At 46.5% G+C, this 17,048-nt stretch overlaps 1 protein-coding gene across 4 annotated transcripts in view; it reads right to left on the bottom strand.

Annotated features, from left to right (window-relative positions):
• The window catches only part of LOC106741648 (peroxidasin-like), a 152,433-nt gene that overhangs the window by 58,990 nt on the left and 76,395 nt on the right, over positions 1 to 17,048 (bottom strand). The window lies entirely within an intron of this gene.

The following is a 17,048-nucleotide window of genomic DNA, read 5'->3' as shown; positions in this document are numbered from 1 at the left end:
CTCGTAGATCCGATGTATGCGGCGTACCGCTCGTCTCTGGCGGACAAATAAAACGCAAAGTAAGTAGTCTCGTCACCTATCTCTCTCCCCCTCATCACGTATGGCTGTCGAGTCCACTCCCATTGAGATTTTCCCATTCTCGCACAAAGTTTTTATATAGATTCGCATAGATAGAACACACGATACGGATGATAAGTGCACGATTAATCGCGTCTCAAGTGTGGCGTCATGGAGATAAGCGCTTCGGCAAGCAACGGACGATGTGACTTATCTACCATCAAGCACACAACAAGTCGCGGCAACAGCATCCGCTTGGCCGGATGCAAAACACGAGGAAAAAGGGGTAGCGGTACTGCGGCCGGGAAATGAGAGAAACGAGTGCTTTCTTATTACACTTTCCGCGTGGAGCGACACCGTGCCAATACCACAGAAGAGAGAGGAAAAAAGAAAGGGGAGTAGGGGGAGAAGAGGAAGAAAGAAAGAGAGAGGAAGAGAGAGAACAAAAGGAGAAAGAAGAGCAATGGAAAAAATACTGGGAAAAGCAGAAATAACGGGGTGTGAGACAATTGCCGCAAGGAGAACGAGCGAACCAACTATAAATACGAGACGAACAATTGGGGAGAGAAGCCTTTTGGCTTCGTGGCGCCAGCTAATCAAAGACCTTGGCGGCAGGATTTCGCATCGCTCTCTCTCGCTCCCGTGTCCCGCTGGAACCGGCGTTCAAACAATAGCGACAAACTTTTGAAACGTCCATTTGGGAAAAACTCCATTTGCACCCAAATGAAGGCCACTGACTGCCCTCGCCCGTCTACGCCCGCCCGTCCGTCCGTCACCTCCTTTCTCGTCCGCGATTCAGCGTTCCGCGCCAACCTTGTCGCTCCTATTCAATCTGTGCCACACGGACGACACGCGCGTATTGTTATAGCAACGGGCGGGAGACCGAGAGCGACGCATCTATGCGTTAACTATCCACCATTGTGTCCCTCGTCATTACCAACCACTTTCCTACCTTTTTCCATCACGGGGCAACGAAGCTCGCTACGTCCGTCGGGAAACGAGAAGAACAGTCGCACCCTCCTCATCCCGCGTGAAAACAGTCCGAAACGCAGACCAAAGGCGACATTTGACCGAGATTTTTTCGACGGTGGAAACATGAACGCGCAGTCAACTCGCCGCCCTCCCCCCCCCCCGGATTTTCATTCACTTTTGCTTCTTTATTTATCAAGTTACCGGCGGTCTCCCTTGCGGTCGGTGTACACTGAATACATGCTTTGAAGACGGCTTGTGGCGCGCACGTCCTTTGAGAGTTGCTTTCTTTCGCACAACTCGCGATGTCGCCATCGCGCGCGGTTTCTCTCTCTCTCTCTCTCTCTCCTCCTGCGTCTTCACCGGCGTGCTTCTTATGTGATATAAAAAGGGAGATATTCGTGGTGAACTCTTTCTGTCTCTCCGCTTTTAACCCCGGGGCGCGCGTACATTCCTGTCGACGTGGAACTCAAAGAGAGAGAAAGAAATTTAGCTTGAGTCAAAAGGGGGAATGTGTATTCGAACGGTGGGATATGCGGATTGTTTTATTTACAAATTCAACGCGCTTTGACGGAGCCGCATTCGCCGTCGCGTTCGTCGTCCCGCTTCGCTTTCACGACGCCGCCGTCCCGCCGAGGTTACCCCAGCGAGCGATGCCATCGATCTCCGCGCGGCAGACAATGTACGTGCGAGTGGCGCGGACGCAAATTTCGGTTTGTGACTTAAATTACGTGCTAATTACGCCACTCTCGTCACACACACACATACACACACACCGTGGAAACGTTAATACACGCTGCAAAACTTGCACCTGTGAAAAAAATAAATGGATTACCAACAAATGGGAAATGTCGCCGTACATTCGCCCGCGGCTGCGCAGCATTCCGCGTTCCGCATTTTCGCCGGCATTATCACACTGCTCGCTACACGACACTTTAACGAGAGCGGGACTGACGAAGAGAGAGGGAGGGGTGAAAGAGAGATGACCACGGGTAATCTACTCGCGGGACTATTGTAATTGGAAATAAAAAACGTGATCGTTTCCGTTCGGCCGCCAGGAAATTTTCCGAAATCAACACAATGACGCGTCAGTTCACAATCGTCTATAGCGCACAATCCGAGCGTCGAAATTAAAAGACTCGGAGAGCGCTTTGTACCGTGCGACTGAGAGAGGCAATGAGATTAACGCTACGTTTCACGAACATTTCGGCGGAACGTCCTCTCTGTATTTCGTGTCCCGGGGGCGCGCGCGTGCGCGCCTCTTGTGCGCCCGCAAACGGCCGCGTGCAATTACAAGCAGGCACTTTGAACACGAGACCCATCGTTGGTACGTGGTTTACTGCGTGTCGTGCGACACGCCCAGCAAAATTACTACCAGCTAGGTGACGGGGTACCGTAGGTGAGTGGAGGTGAGCGTAGGTGAGCGCGCGAAAGAAATCAGAGAGGACGAGAGAGAGAGAAGGGGGAAGAAGCGGTGAGATTCGTTGCGCGAGCAAAACCAAACGGAGTCGAGAAGTTTGACGGGAAACCGGAGATGTATCAGGAATTCCTACAGGGAAACCGTGGCGAGCAACCAATCTGAAGTTTACCTGTCTAACTTTTACCTTTTCCCTCTGCACACACGCATACACCCACACACACACACTCTCGCATGCAATGCATGCGTATATAGATTTCGCTCGTGATCCCATTCCCGTCGTCGCATACATTTCTCATGCCGCATCTCGTGTACACTATCAGAAATCAACGATACTCTATCGCAATTGAAGACGCCGCCTCCGAGACGATCGAGTGGACAAGGATATCGAAATGATACAGATACCTTCGCGCGAAGCGAAGAGACCGTCCACTGTCCGTTGAGCTTCGGCAAAGCACGGACTATTAATAAAGGCTCATTTAATGGAACATAATTTGGATTTCTTACAGGACGATTCGTTGAAAAACTATGGAATCATCAGGAATCTATAATGTTCCGATTGAATATACGATCGGAGAAAAAGCGAAGGAAAAGAGGAAGACAAAAATAGTTACCACCTCACTCTCTCCAACAATTATCACACGCAGCGTGCACGTATCACATTGACGTAGCTCGTACATCACTCATCGGTGGGTCGGAAAAAAATACGTGGGAAGTCCTCCGGCCGTTAACAGACCGAATGACACGCGGTGTGACGTCGCGCGACCTCGAACATGAATTTAGGCTCGAACGCGTGAGACAGTCCGGCGCGCGGACAATCTACACACGTGTCCCCCGGGGGAGGACACGGGGGTCGCGCGCATATGCACGCGCTCAACCCGGAGGTCACGCGTGTATGCATATGCATCTCCCCCGGAACTACTCGCGCAAGCAGCGAGAGATTGTGAGCAGTATGCATGGGAATCACGTTGTTGATGTACGAGTGGAGCGGCGCGCCCGTATACGGCATATGTCGCCGCGATGCAGCGCGCGGCGCGTTACTTTCCGACCTCAAACCGTCTCGCACACCGCGCTGCCGCTTTGCTATCCACCCCATGGAAGTCTTACGACCCACTATTTTCGCATAGAGGTAAACATTCCAGCCGCATTTTACAACGGGAATAAACCACCGTTATTCTCTCTCTCGGTCATCCGCGAGCGACGATAGCAGCGGCGGACCGACCGCAACGTCTAAAAATAACCCTCTCCACCTTTCCGTTGTTGTAGCCCGTCGTGTATATCTCGTAGCCGTCTCTTACAACGTATCAGCGTCTCCACAACGCGACTCCAACCTATCCTTGTCTCTCCTTTTGATCACCTACCGCCGACTACTATGTCCCTTTCTTCCGTTTCCTCTCCATTCACTTGTCTCTGCCAATGTACACTCGTCGCGTCGCGTGCGCCGGGCCGAATTCGAGCGCGCGCCTTTGTGTGTCGCATCGCGCGATAATGGACAGACAAATTGTTCTCTTTAGCCGCGAGGCAAGGATAAACGTGACTGCATTGACAAAGTTAATACTCTTCGCGGAGAGCGGCAAAGGAAAAGAGAGACGATCTAGCGACCACCTTCGCCACGTAAACGTAGACCGAAAGCAATGCCGAATGACGATCTACCGGTAAATTGATATACAGGTTTGTACCTGTATATATATTTGTATTGTGTGTATGTATATATATAGACAAAATAATTTATTCCTCACTAACTATTGCGAATTTTGCAAAATGGTATATGACTTTTCTGCTCAGTTTCATCCGTTTAACTTGCACACTACGGGAACTGAGATTAGTTTGGAACACCCTGTATATATATTTGTATATATCTATATAACTGTATCTTTATATCTGTATATCTTTACCACCTACATGTGTACATCTCTACTTGTACATCAGTATCTGTATTTTATATCTGTGTGCGATCGCACGTAGAATGATACTAATTACCAGTCGCAATTATATCTATTAAAGTTTAACGTAGGACGGACTCCAATAAACGATGTAACAAACTTTCGCGAAAATGTAGCACGCGATGGCGCATAAATAGTGAACACTTTACCTACCAGCACCGTCGCTTAGTTTCAATACGGTTTAAACACTTTTTCTTGATATTTCTTGATATTGCTCGAAATATTATAGATCTCTTAGGTATGCTCGCACGAAAAAATAATAAGCAAAAGAAAACGCGCGTAAACATCTCGTAAGCCTAACATGTTACATGTCAGGGTTAATAAGCTTCCGGGTGATGCAGTGTTAATACGAATTATCGCGATCGTACCATTTGGCAGTCAATCGTATCCGATCGAGATGACAGAGGGGAGAATTGTACCGCGCGGAGACCTCAACCACATCGGAGAACGCTGAATTCTGGCGCGGTAACGCTGGTGGTACGGTTTTCGTTTCGTCGCGATCGATGGCAAACGGCATGCTCGAAGTTATCTCCACGCCTGTGTGTACCGCGAAGAGGTGAGAGATATTGCGAATTGACTTCTACACGGCGGAGACGTACGTATCTAACGTCGAGAGCTTTTAATTAAAATATGGAGATCAGCGTGCAAAGCCGGCCATTGTGGCTTCGAGTGGGGCTGCAATAATAACAGATAATATATCACTGGTGAAAAGCCGCTGTAACCGGCTCTTTGAAAACAATGAATTCAAATCCATGACTCGTTACGGCCCGGCCGAACAATAACGTCTGGAAATCTTTCGTATATACCCGACGACGCGGCCCGACGATTGCCGCGGGCGCGAGTTATATTTATCGCTAATGTTATCCGACACCTTTTTCCGATAGCTAATGCGCTTATCGCGCGTTTATATTCGCGCGCGAACGCGCTTTTATCCTCTCGACAGCTCTCGCGCTCGAATCTATGCTCGCGCGATTCATTCGGCAATTCGCTCCGCGTCATCGTCGCATAAATCGCGTACGCGCATGATCCGCGCATTTTAATAGCGTCGTTAATCAAACTGATAATCTTAACCATACTCCGGCCGCGTAACCGCTATATCAAACAAGTCAGCCGGCGATTTTCATCGGAATTTTACGCTTCGGTTATTACAGATGGCCGCGGCAGCGATGCGTCGCGATATTCGCCGGGATCAAAGAGAAACCAGACCGAACAATTACGTTCTCGCCGAAGAAGCGTTCGTCGGCTTTTCCCCGCCGTCTTTCATAAAGCTCGAACTTTGTGCGCGCGGCGCAAATAAATATAATCCACTCGCGTTTCTTTATTTCCGTAAACTCGAGTTTAAAGCGCTCGAAGCGCCGCTCTCTCTCGGCTCGAAGTTATGCTCGGCGCTATATCGCACGACTAAAATCGTCAGTTATACAATCTCTTTCTACTCACGAGCATTTTCCTTTCTCCCCCCTTTCGAGCGCTTAAATCTATAAAACTTTTGTGCGGGAAAAGTCGCTTCCTTTTTCCCCTCGTTCGCGATAGTTCCCGAAACTCTAATGCGAATCGGTAAACTCCTTTTTTTCCGGCCGTGGCGATCCTAAATCGAAATGGACCGGTGGAAAACAAAGGAAATGAGCGTCGAATCGTTGTTCCAGCTATCTTGTTGTATCGTCCTTTGTTGTAACTCGTCGATCGGTGGCGAATTTCAGGGGAATCGGCGGGAGAGTTCGCCACGAAGTCGCGCGTGTAGCCGGCCGGCCAGTGGAAACGGTCGCGGACAAGTCAGACGGTCGGGCCACAGTCGCGTCCGCTACTTGAATTTTAATTTGCCCTCAAGCAGTTTTACGCGCTACTAAATACGTGCGTCCCGCCACGGGATATATCCTCATTAGTCTACCATGACTCGGTCTAGTTAACTGATTGGTTCGCCAGTCATTATCTCGATTTCACGCTTCGCGCAACCCGCTAGTCCGGGACGCCCTTTCCGCCGTCGCCCTCCGCGCCGAACATTAACGGATATTGCGAATCGATGCGTTTCGACGTGACCACAAAATACGATCGATCCGTCGCTCCAAAAACGGGCAACGTCTCGATCGTCGAAAATGCGCGGGCGAACGATCGGAGAAGCGGCCGTTCCGGAGCGGCAATTCCCCGGATCAAGGAGACAAACTTTACTTCGCCGTAATATTATTCGGCAGACCGCAGGGATTTCACGGCGGCTCGGCCGTAATTACGCTTAACTGCAAATCGATCCGTCGACTCCGATCCCTCGCGCCCGATCGTGACATGTGCACGACGGAAAGCAAAACGATATAGATGCATTGAAGTTGAGAGCGCGACAAATTATCACGATTGAGAATCATTGCCGGCGGGCAGTTGCGTGGTAATCGATTATGATAGGAACTGAAGTGACGCGATGTAGGGTGTACAGATAAATTTGATCTAGATAACATAACAATGTATTAATATATTCAAGATAGTCTTGGGTTTAACTGTTGCGATATTGCTGTTCGAAGGATTATATTCTGCTAATAAGAAAGCTGTAAGTTGTGAAATAAGTTTGATTGAAAAATTCGATGAAACTTGCACTACGTTTATATTGAAATATCATCTAACTGCTCGTGCAATTAGGAAAAGATTGACCATTCGAGAACTGAGATATTCACAACTAAAGTTGACACCTTTCGTTCCTTGAAATTAGCACACTATTTTTAATTTCTCTTTTTAATATCTTATAAACTGAAAATAAGATTTTGATCTAAGAACTACTATGATATTAAGGACTAAGATAATGTAGGTATTACGCACAAATTTCGAAATTAGTAACATTTTGTTCGGATTTTTGTTTTGAAAACAAAACGGTAAAGTTTATAATTTATAGTAAAAGAAAAGCACTAAAGCTGATATATGGAAGTATAGAAAATGAATATCCATGTCTCTCGACTAAAATACCGAGTTCAAGCAGTACATGAACTTCATCTGCGTGCAGTAAACGAAAATTTTCCGTTGCAATTGTGACGTTTCATATCTCATATATTTGAAGCGCGAGATTTTACAATTCTTCAAGCACGAGTATTGCAACAGTTGAACCCAGGATATTCTGGAATGTATTTATACGTTGTACAACATCGCATCTCCATCAAATTTATCTCCACACTTTGTGTTGTCACTTCGACCCTTGTCATAATTGATTACTACGCAAACTCGTCGTCGATAGTGACTCTCAATCGCGATAGTTTGTTACGCTTCCCAACTTCAATTCCAAACCGTTTTGCTTTCTATTGTACAGTCGACGTATGCTATACCATTCCCTAGATTAAAACTTATTATCATTACACAATTTTTAGCTTTACACACATGTACACACAAGGTCGAAATTATTCTAATTAGACTCGTTATAATCCTACTATTATAACTTCACAGAAAAAAAATGCTAGATTCAAGTAAATAATTACTCCTTGACAAATTTTTCTTTGAATTAAATAAATATTACTTTAATGTAATTTTAATATTTAATACTTTACTTGGTTCAAGTAAAATTGATATGATCAAGGTAAAAATTCGCTAAGGAATATTGGAATAAATATTCGCTTGAATCTAGCACTTCTTTTTCTAGATAAAGTTACTTCTGTCATCTTCCACCTCGTCCACCAGGTCGAAAGTCGTATAACTTTCCGTCTAGGGAATAGTATGTACAGCATATATGACACCGACTGTACACGTATAGCCTCGTCGAGGAGAGTTCGCAACTGATTTTTCATCCCTCCGTGTATATCACGGCTATCGTCCGTGTATTACAAACGTTTTCCTCCGAACGCCTCTCGACCAACGTCGCGTTTGGCATCTCGCATTTTTACGCTCGCGTAACCCCGCCTGTAACGTCTCGCTCGTCCGTTTCTGATTTAACGGGAACGCTACACATCACAGAAGTTACGAACGATCGTACGTATCGCGTTATTTGCGCATCACTCGCGACAATCCTGACGACTGATATTCGCGATCGTTCCCTGCTGAGATGAACTCTCTCTCTGCGTCTCTCTAAACGTAGAGAGACGCACTTTAAGCGCACAGGTAAACGCAGGCAGGAAGCAAGGGAATCAAAAGGAAGAAAAAAAAACATAAAGAAAAAAAAGACGAAACCGAAGACAAGCCGCAGAGGAGAAGAGAGTAGGTAGATAGGTTGCGTTTTATGGGAGACGTATAAATTCCTATTCCGAGTCTGAGAGAGAGAGAGAGAGAACCGGAGCGAGGGAAGGAGATGACTTTATCGATCGCTTCTAAAGCTTACCGTTATCTAGATACGGCTCGCCGATGTTTTAGCGAACGAAAAAGTCCCGGAAAATTTAACCGACCCAAAGATCAGGACGACGCTCGACATCAGCCATCAAGCAAAGCCGCCGCTTTCTTTATCCGATAAGAGGAAATTGAAGCTTAAACGAGAGCATCGCTCGCTCGTTCGCTCGCGCACGCGAGCACTCGTTTCTGTATAATACGCGAATTTCACTTTTCGTCTTCGTGGACGAACGCCACCACTGTACATTATTGATCCGGCGCACCGGATTAATGTTTAAGAAGAAGAATGTGAGCTCTATCTCTCTCTCTCTCTCTTTCTCTTTCGTATAATTCACGACGCATCGACAATTTTCACAGTGTCGCAAATGACCCGATTGAGTCACATTCGGACTACTCGTGTCTCCTTATTTAAAGCGCAATCGCGTGGTGTGCCGCTCTTTCCGGCGCATTACGTAAGAGGGTGGAGGAGGGAACGCGAGTGTTTGTAAAAAACGTTATAAATTCCGCGTTGTCCCGTGCTGATGCATAATGTGACGTTAAAACACGTATGCACGGCGTAACAAGCGCGTAGTATTTCACTTGCGAGCAGAACGCAGAAAGAGATGAACAAAAAACGAAAGAGCGAACAAATGAGCGAACGAGCGGGCGGGCGAGCGAGCGAACGGCCGGGCGTACGAACGGAAAGCAAAAAGTATTTGCTCGCAAAAATGCGCACACCGCATTCACACAATCGCATTCGAGATCCCGGAAATTATACGAAAGCGATGAATTCCACGAGTCGATGATAATGCGCTTAACTCAATCGCACGCGATAAGCCATTGTTTATTGTGCCATTGTAGGCGCGCAACAATGCCGCATGCTCGACCTAGGCCGAACGCGGCTTAAGCCGTAGCAATCCGTCAGATACTTGGGTCAACGCCTTAGGCGTTAAGTGATTTACCCAGGCGTGCTGTCATGTGTCAAGAGTCGCGGAGTGTAATTGCGGTCGCGCGAATGGATTAGTACTAATTTGGATCATCGCAAAATTAACGATGTGCATACGCATGATTCGCGATATCGAAACGCGCGATGTGCTTCGATGAGAGAGAGAGGGAGAAAGAGCGAAAAGCTTTCACGATTTTGTGCAATCACGTAATGGAATTTCACAAGAGCGTTAAATAAATGTGAGCGCGATACGATTTGTATTAACAATTCACATCACGAATTAATTGCTTCATTTAATAAATAACTCTTAATTAAAAACACGTATATTCGGCCGGCAGAGGGAAAAAGATATGAAATAATACTGGCAAAGGAAGCGGAGAGAATAAAGCATTATACAACGCGAGAAACCAAATGGAAATTTTGATGCTGTTTCGACGCTGTCAAGGGGAGATTTTTATCTATGCGACATTTTCAAACAAATTTGGATATATTCTTTTTGTTAAAGCTGTTGAACTTATAAATATAAGGTTTTCTATATATATTTAATTATATTTCAATAACATTTATGAATTTTTGTAGATTCTCATATTTCGTTATTTAAATGTTAGTTGTTTTCAAGTTGTTTTCGTACATTCTTTGTTTCGTAATGATGTATATGATTGCAATTCTTCAGTTTATTTCAAGTAAAAATCAAAGAAATTTTTCATTTATGAATATTTCATTTATGAATATACATATATGACTATCGGCCAAACCAAAACAAACAAAAAAAATTAATAAAATTGACACTTGAAATTGGCGAAAGTGAAAATTTAGGACATCAACATAGTCAAAGAATAAATTATATCGTTAGAATTAAATCTATTTTGCTATCTTTCTTCTATTGCGACATAGAATTCAATGTTAAACATAGAGCCAAAATATCGACTCGGGAAATCTCGCATGCGCGAGACAAGCCAGACTTGAATACGCGTGATCGCAGTCTTCCGACGATAATCAAATCGAGATTGTTTCTCTTTCTCTCTCTCTCTCTCTCTCTCTCTGTATTTAATTAGACGCAAATTATAGAAGAGATGACTACTGCTATTCATATGGGGGAGCATAATCGATTGCTGATAGCGTGACGAATAATCCACAGTATTTGAAGCGGCCGCGAAGCTGCAGTAAATGAGGGCGTAAAATGCGATGTGCACGAACGCGAGTATTATTGGGAAATAAGCCAAGTGCGCTGAAGCGGAATACCATTTGCGCTTGCAAATGAAACTTTGACTGGTCACGAGGGTTGAATTCGATATAGACGCGCTCCTACACCGGGGTTAATATTACGTTAATATTACGCGGCTAAAACAAAGCCGTTCTATATAATTCATCAACGACCGCATCATTGTCGTAGATGTCAATAGGCGTCTTAAGATGAGAATCGCAACCGAAGGGGACATAAGGGTGCCGATTCGCCGATACGCATCTCGGAATATCATCCCCAAGTCGAGGATGTTATCATAAGGAAGTTCATGACTGCGTATAACAACGCGCTCTCTCATGGTACTTCGCTCATTGTTCGCCAGCCAGCAATCCAGTTTTGATATTCACGAGTCGCGGAACGACCGGGAACTTCAAACCGTAAGGCCGCATTGGACTCATCGCATTGTTATTCACGTTGACAAGAACGCCGCCGGCCCGTTCGCGAAAACTGATCGACGCGTTTCAAATTAAATGAAAACGCAATTAGCGCATTGGTTTAATCGCGCGTCGTCGATCATCTCGGCGGTACGCGAGTGACTAACGAACCGACGGTGAACATTTTCCGACTCTTGTTGATTAATACCGAGCGTGCGAGTACACGCGCCGCTTTTTCGCGTTTGCCGATTAAGTGCGTCTATTAATTTGCCACGTAACGAAGATGAATTCGCAAACAGATGAAATAATGCATATATCTCTTCCTCCTTCGTTCGCGAAAAAGGATGGGATTAACTGTTTACATGGCGACAAATCACCGACGTCGCAATCGAGCAATTCGTGTCAAAACCGACGCAAACACGTTTATTATTTCACTGCGATATGCCAGGGTCAATAGCGTCACCGTTCCGTTCTGGCAAAGGGGAAAGAATAATACGCGTCCCGAATGTAAATGTATCGGCCTGAATCAAGAGGTAATATCCTTACAGAAAAATATGACTAATTGATCAGCAATAAATTATTGTTACAGTACGTTTAGCAGTACTTTGGCAGTATTGCCCGGCAACTACTTCTGATTTTTCATCTTGTAACTGTAATTTCGCTCGCTCAACCATCAACTAACTTATTTATCCAGCCATTATCTAGCCACTAGGAGAAATGAGCGTTACATTACTGGAGCGTTACATTAGCAGCGACGTTAGACACAAATTTACTGCCTCGTGGCTAGACATCTAGGAGGTTCAATTTCCACTAAAGAGGCGACGCTCGTCTAATTTCTCACGGCGAGAGGTCGGCTCGTTTTTATTTCTGGGAACACGAACGCTTGTTGGGATTTACGCGGACGGCGAAAGAAATTCCCGAATAACCGTGCGCGCGCGCGCGAGAATCGCGAACTTTCCGAATGCGCAATTTGCGCGAGCTCCGGCGCGACTAAACGCGAGGTAAGTACGGCGATTGGGGGACGCCTCATTAAAACTTGATCTTCGTGATTTCCCCGTGATTTCGAAAGGTTCTCGCGGAAATGGAACGCGACTTCATACGGTGGATTCCCACGGAACTATCTCTGCCCGGCGAGCGCGCAGACTTACGATAAGTGGCGTGGAGTCAACGTTGATGACACTTTGTCGCGTCCACAGTCCCCGCTCAAGGTCTTTCCCGTCGCGCCATCGTCGAGCTCTACTTCTCCCCTGGGTTCTTTCCCGGGCGTATCGCCGAGAGTGAGCCGTACCAGCTTTACGCCGTCGCCGTCCCGACCGCCCACAGTCGGGATATAAATTTAAAATTATGCCAGTAATGCATAGTTTCTGCCTCGTACATACCAAGCGCCGCGGAAGAATAGCCGGGAGGGATGAGTTCGCGATAATAGACTTTCAGTGATAAAACGGCCTTACATTGGAACGGCTTACGTCGGCTGGTGTGTCGCCGACGCGAAAGAAACTATTACCCCCGCCGGTTGACAAGGCGTAATGAAGTCGCGTAAGGCCGTGCCGGCGAAAACGGAAAGCGTAATGTTATTTTTCAAGGAGAAACGGGGCGAAGCATGATGAAGGATGAATCGGGCCGGAAAGGGGGAAGGGGGGAGAGGAGCGAGCGGCTTTTAGTACTGTGAGCAAATTTGTCGCATAAAGAAGCGTATCTATAGCATAACTACTTCGCGAACGAGAGAGCGAGCGAGCGTGCACGTTAGAGCGCACCCTCTGAAAGGACGGCGAGCTGGTTTGTAATCGAATCAGCTGGAAATCACTCCGTTCCTATCTGTTAATAACGTCACTATCCGCTATCCAGACGACAGAAATCTTCCGATCAAATTAAGAAAGGAAAAAAGAAAAGAAAGAAAATACGAAATGAAAAGGCGAGAGAAAGAAAGAAGAAGGAGAAAGAAAGCGCGGACATCGCGTTGTTCGACGAAGGGGTGGCCCGTGAAAACGACCGTTTGCCGCGCGCGAAGCGTCGCTCCGTGGTGTTAAGAGTTACGTTCGCCGGCACACGTCAATAGCAAATACGCAATAAAGAGGAAAGGCGTAGCAGTGGAGCTCGGGAATGTGCGCACGTCACGGTATCGCGCCGCTACCGGTAGGGCGTCGGAGATGAGAAATTCCGCCTTATCCCTTCTCAAGCGCGTCTCCCCTTTCTCTTCGCCGGCAGGGGAAACGACGAGAGCACGCGAATCCCGGAAGAGAGAGAGAAAAGCACGGAAAGGAATTCAGCCCTGGTGAAACAAGTTTCGTAAAACCACCTATTTGCCGATAGCGGGCCGAAGGACGACACTTAAGTATAACTCGAGGGGTGATCTTCGCGATGGCGAGGTTTGTAAGCCTCCGCCGAGCTCGACTCGACAACGGCCAACTCACGAAAGGCGAGGGTAAATATTAGCAATGAGGGGGCTAGACGGAAACAGAGCGAGAGGGGCGGGCTTGCTCGCGGAGGAGGGCGATTTAATGGCGAGGCCTGCGATTTGAATCGCAAATACCTCCGCCCGCACGCTTACACGGAACGCGCGCCGCGCAGCTAGAAAATAATTAAGGAATTTATGGTTTTCGTATAAATTTGCCTAATTCGCGTATTCGACGATGCGACGCGACGCGACTCGACTTGTAGCTTTTCTTCGACGCGGCTAAAACCTGCGCACGTATCGCGTCGACGCGCCTCGTCTAAAATTACCTCCGCCTGCGTGTCGATGTGAGAAGGTCCGTTTACATCGGTCGCAAAACGTGGCTCGCAAAACAAAAAAATACGCATTCGCAAAATATTAAGTCAAATTAAACATCGAAAAGCTATACCAGAAGCAGGATGGCGCGCAATCGAAACGCGTCAGCGTTCAATTCAAACGAAAGGAGTTTTGCTCGTATTGGCGTGATATATCCTGTGGCTGTGTTCCGATATTTACTGCCAGTACCGAAAATCTATGTATCTATTTTCTTTCACCTACACTGAGAGAAAAAACATTTAAAAACAAGAAATATTTATTCAGTGAATACTGATAAAATATTTACTAAAATCTAAATTCTTTGATTTAAAGCTCTTGTTCTTGCTGGAGCCCATCTTGATTAATGTCAGTTATAGTCTCAGTATATAGATTTCATTTTAATGCTACCTTGACCCACCTATTTTGACGCTAAAACCACAAAAACATAAATTTAAGAAACCATTAGGATTAAAATAGGAGAAAATTATTATTTAAATTGAAACCGAATCTATTTTGCTTCCTATTACGCTTTTGATTCCTACTATGTTGTAAAAATGAAGTTTTGACACAGAGTCAAAGTTTCAACTCACGAAACTCACGTCAAATCAACATATTGCGCAATCAGGCAATCGAAACAAGTTGACCACATCCATGTCTGATTAAAATTCCTAATGCTTCGAACGTGTAAAATTCAAACACGCCGACAACAATTTGTTTATATAATCTCCCAGATAAATCCCCGGCATCCTATACAATAGGATAGATACCTACAGATGCATGTTACAGCGAGCAACATTTGTGCAAAGTTTCCGCGCGAGTGTTTGTTTCCCTGCGTATCCAGTTACACCGGCAACAATGCATCGATAGCCGCGAGAAAGAGGGCGAGTTACGTGATACTTCGCAACTTCCGACATGCCGGAAGTCATCAGAGCGGCATACGGAAATAAGACATTATTGATCAGCGTGTTACGCCGGCGCTTTATAGGCCGGCGTGACGCGTCGCGATCTAACAAGTAGCACTCGCGCAAGGTACAGGTGCATCCATCATTGTGACAAAGCGGATGTCGAACAAAAGCGGACGCGTCGATCTAAAAGTCAGGTAAACGCGAATAAAACATTACCGCTCGGGAAAGAAATAAAAAAGTTAGACGATAAGATGTCTAGCTGTTGCTTCTTCCATTCAAAATTAAATCTGTAGAATTAAAAGTTCGAGAGAGAGAGAGAGAGAGAGAGAGAGAAATCGCGTCACGTAGAAAGAAATTGGTGAGAAACGGAGGAAAGAAGGGAGTTCATAAAAAAATATCTTCGTCTCGGAGACGCACGTTAGTACTCTAAAGTCAAGAGCGTCAAAATAATATGAAAATTTCGACTCGAGTTCTTTGTATTCCGTTGATTACGTCCAATGGTGCATTTTTTTAGCGCTCCTCGCGAACCTCGAAAAGGGATGGGCAATGCTGATTCGATGACGCCACTAGGAGTAAGCAAAATGTCCCTCGATTTTTGTTTTTCGCATACTGACGCGCCGGCGCGTTGTATCGCGGAAGATCTGGGCCACATTGCGCGCGAAAAGTCGATGTTCCTCGGTTATTTTCCCTCGGCTTTTGTCGCCTCCGTTTCTTTTTTATGCGCGCCACATTCGCCTCCTCCTCCTTCCTTCTCCTCTGTCGAGGACGACGACGGCGACGAGAACTCGCAGGCTATCCGCCAACACACATCCGCGGCGCGTGTCTGGGGCGCGAGAGGACCCTCGCGATACACACGCGGGACTAACACAATGTTAGTTTACAAGCCAAAGCAGGTAATAGAAAACATCCCGGCGTCCTACCTGTCGATATGGCCCGGTGGAATTGTAGATGAGGCTCGCGGCTCCTCTTTACGCATTTCAGTTCCGCGCGCGCCATCGCCGCCGCCAACACATGTCGCGTGAAAAGCGGCAAGATGGAAATAGAGAGACGCGCGGAGAAAAGGGATATCGGCGAGATATTTTTACTCGCGCGAAAAAAGCTGTCTCTCTCTCTCTCTCTCTCTTTCTTTCTCCACCTCTCATTACGCGGAGATGTGCAGCGATCTTACATCGTGAGATGATAATTAACGAGAGAAGATCTGACGGGACTCCCCCTGGCCGTGGAATCATCCCCGGAGTAGTCCATCGAGTTTGCACAATTATTTCTCGTACAATCCCCCGTATCCGCATCGTATATTTATGCAAGTCATGCACTGTAGAGGATGTAAAAGGTAATTACGGCGAGCAGAGCACGAATACCGCCGCCATCGCTGCCGCCTTGCGCTGCATTCGCCCCGCGTTGCCTCTCCACCGTCGCTATATTCCGTGTTTATCGCGTGAATTATACAGACCCTTAACAAATTCCCACCAAGCTCAGCTGCCAACATTTTTCCCCGCTTCGCCTGTTCGTTAACGGCGGCTCTAATTTTTGCAGTAAGGCGGGTAACGGACCGACGCGGAACCGATCCTCTCGAGAACGACAGAGCGAAACGCGAAACAATAGCAGTGCGACGTGAAGATGGAAAACGCAAGTGGGATCACTGGAAAAATAAAGGAGGAAGAGCCGGGAATACGCGGATCAGCGGTAATTTTGAAGTCACGCACGATCGTTAATCTAAATTCCCGAGTTCTATTCCCGACGTTCGGCCGAGCATACCGACATCGGCACGGTGAAAATGCATCTGCCTTCGTACCTAATTCGAGTACATCAATGCGGTGAAAAGGGGAGAGAGAGAGAGAGAGAGAGAGCTACTGAGACTGAATCGAACTCGGTTTATCGTGTCGAAACGCACAATTCCCTACGTGGGGCTGACGTGTTATTTGCCGTATTCGTCTTTGAATTACCTTATTTCGGCGCAAGTGTTTGACAACCCAACGTTTGTTCTGTATCCACGATGAAACGCGAACGAACGCATCGGTAAAATTATTAACTGCCGAAGTTCCAACATTTTACCGTCATTTCGTGATGTGAAAACGAAGAGTGGGAAATAAAGGGGCGCGTTACCTTTCCGCGCTTGCGGTATTTAATATCGGTCCCTCTTGTTAATTTTACTAAGTTAAATTACTTTAAATACATCGCAAATGAGATT

Source organism: Dinoponera quadriceps, unplaced genomic scaffold, assembly GCF_001313825.1.
Source record: "Dinoponera quadriceps isolate SergipeBrazil2010 unplaced genomic scaffold, ASM131382v1 scaffold586, whole genome shotgun sequence".
Classification (NCBI taxonomy): domain Eukaryota; kingdom Metazoa; phylum Arthropoda; class Insecta; order Hymenoptera; family Formicidae; genus Dinoponera; species Dinoponera quadriceps.
This window is presented reverse-complemented; position numbering and strand designations above follow the sequence as displayed.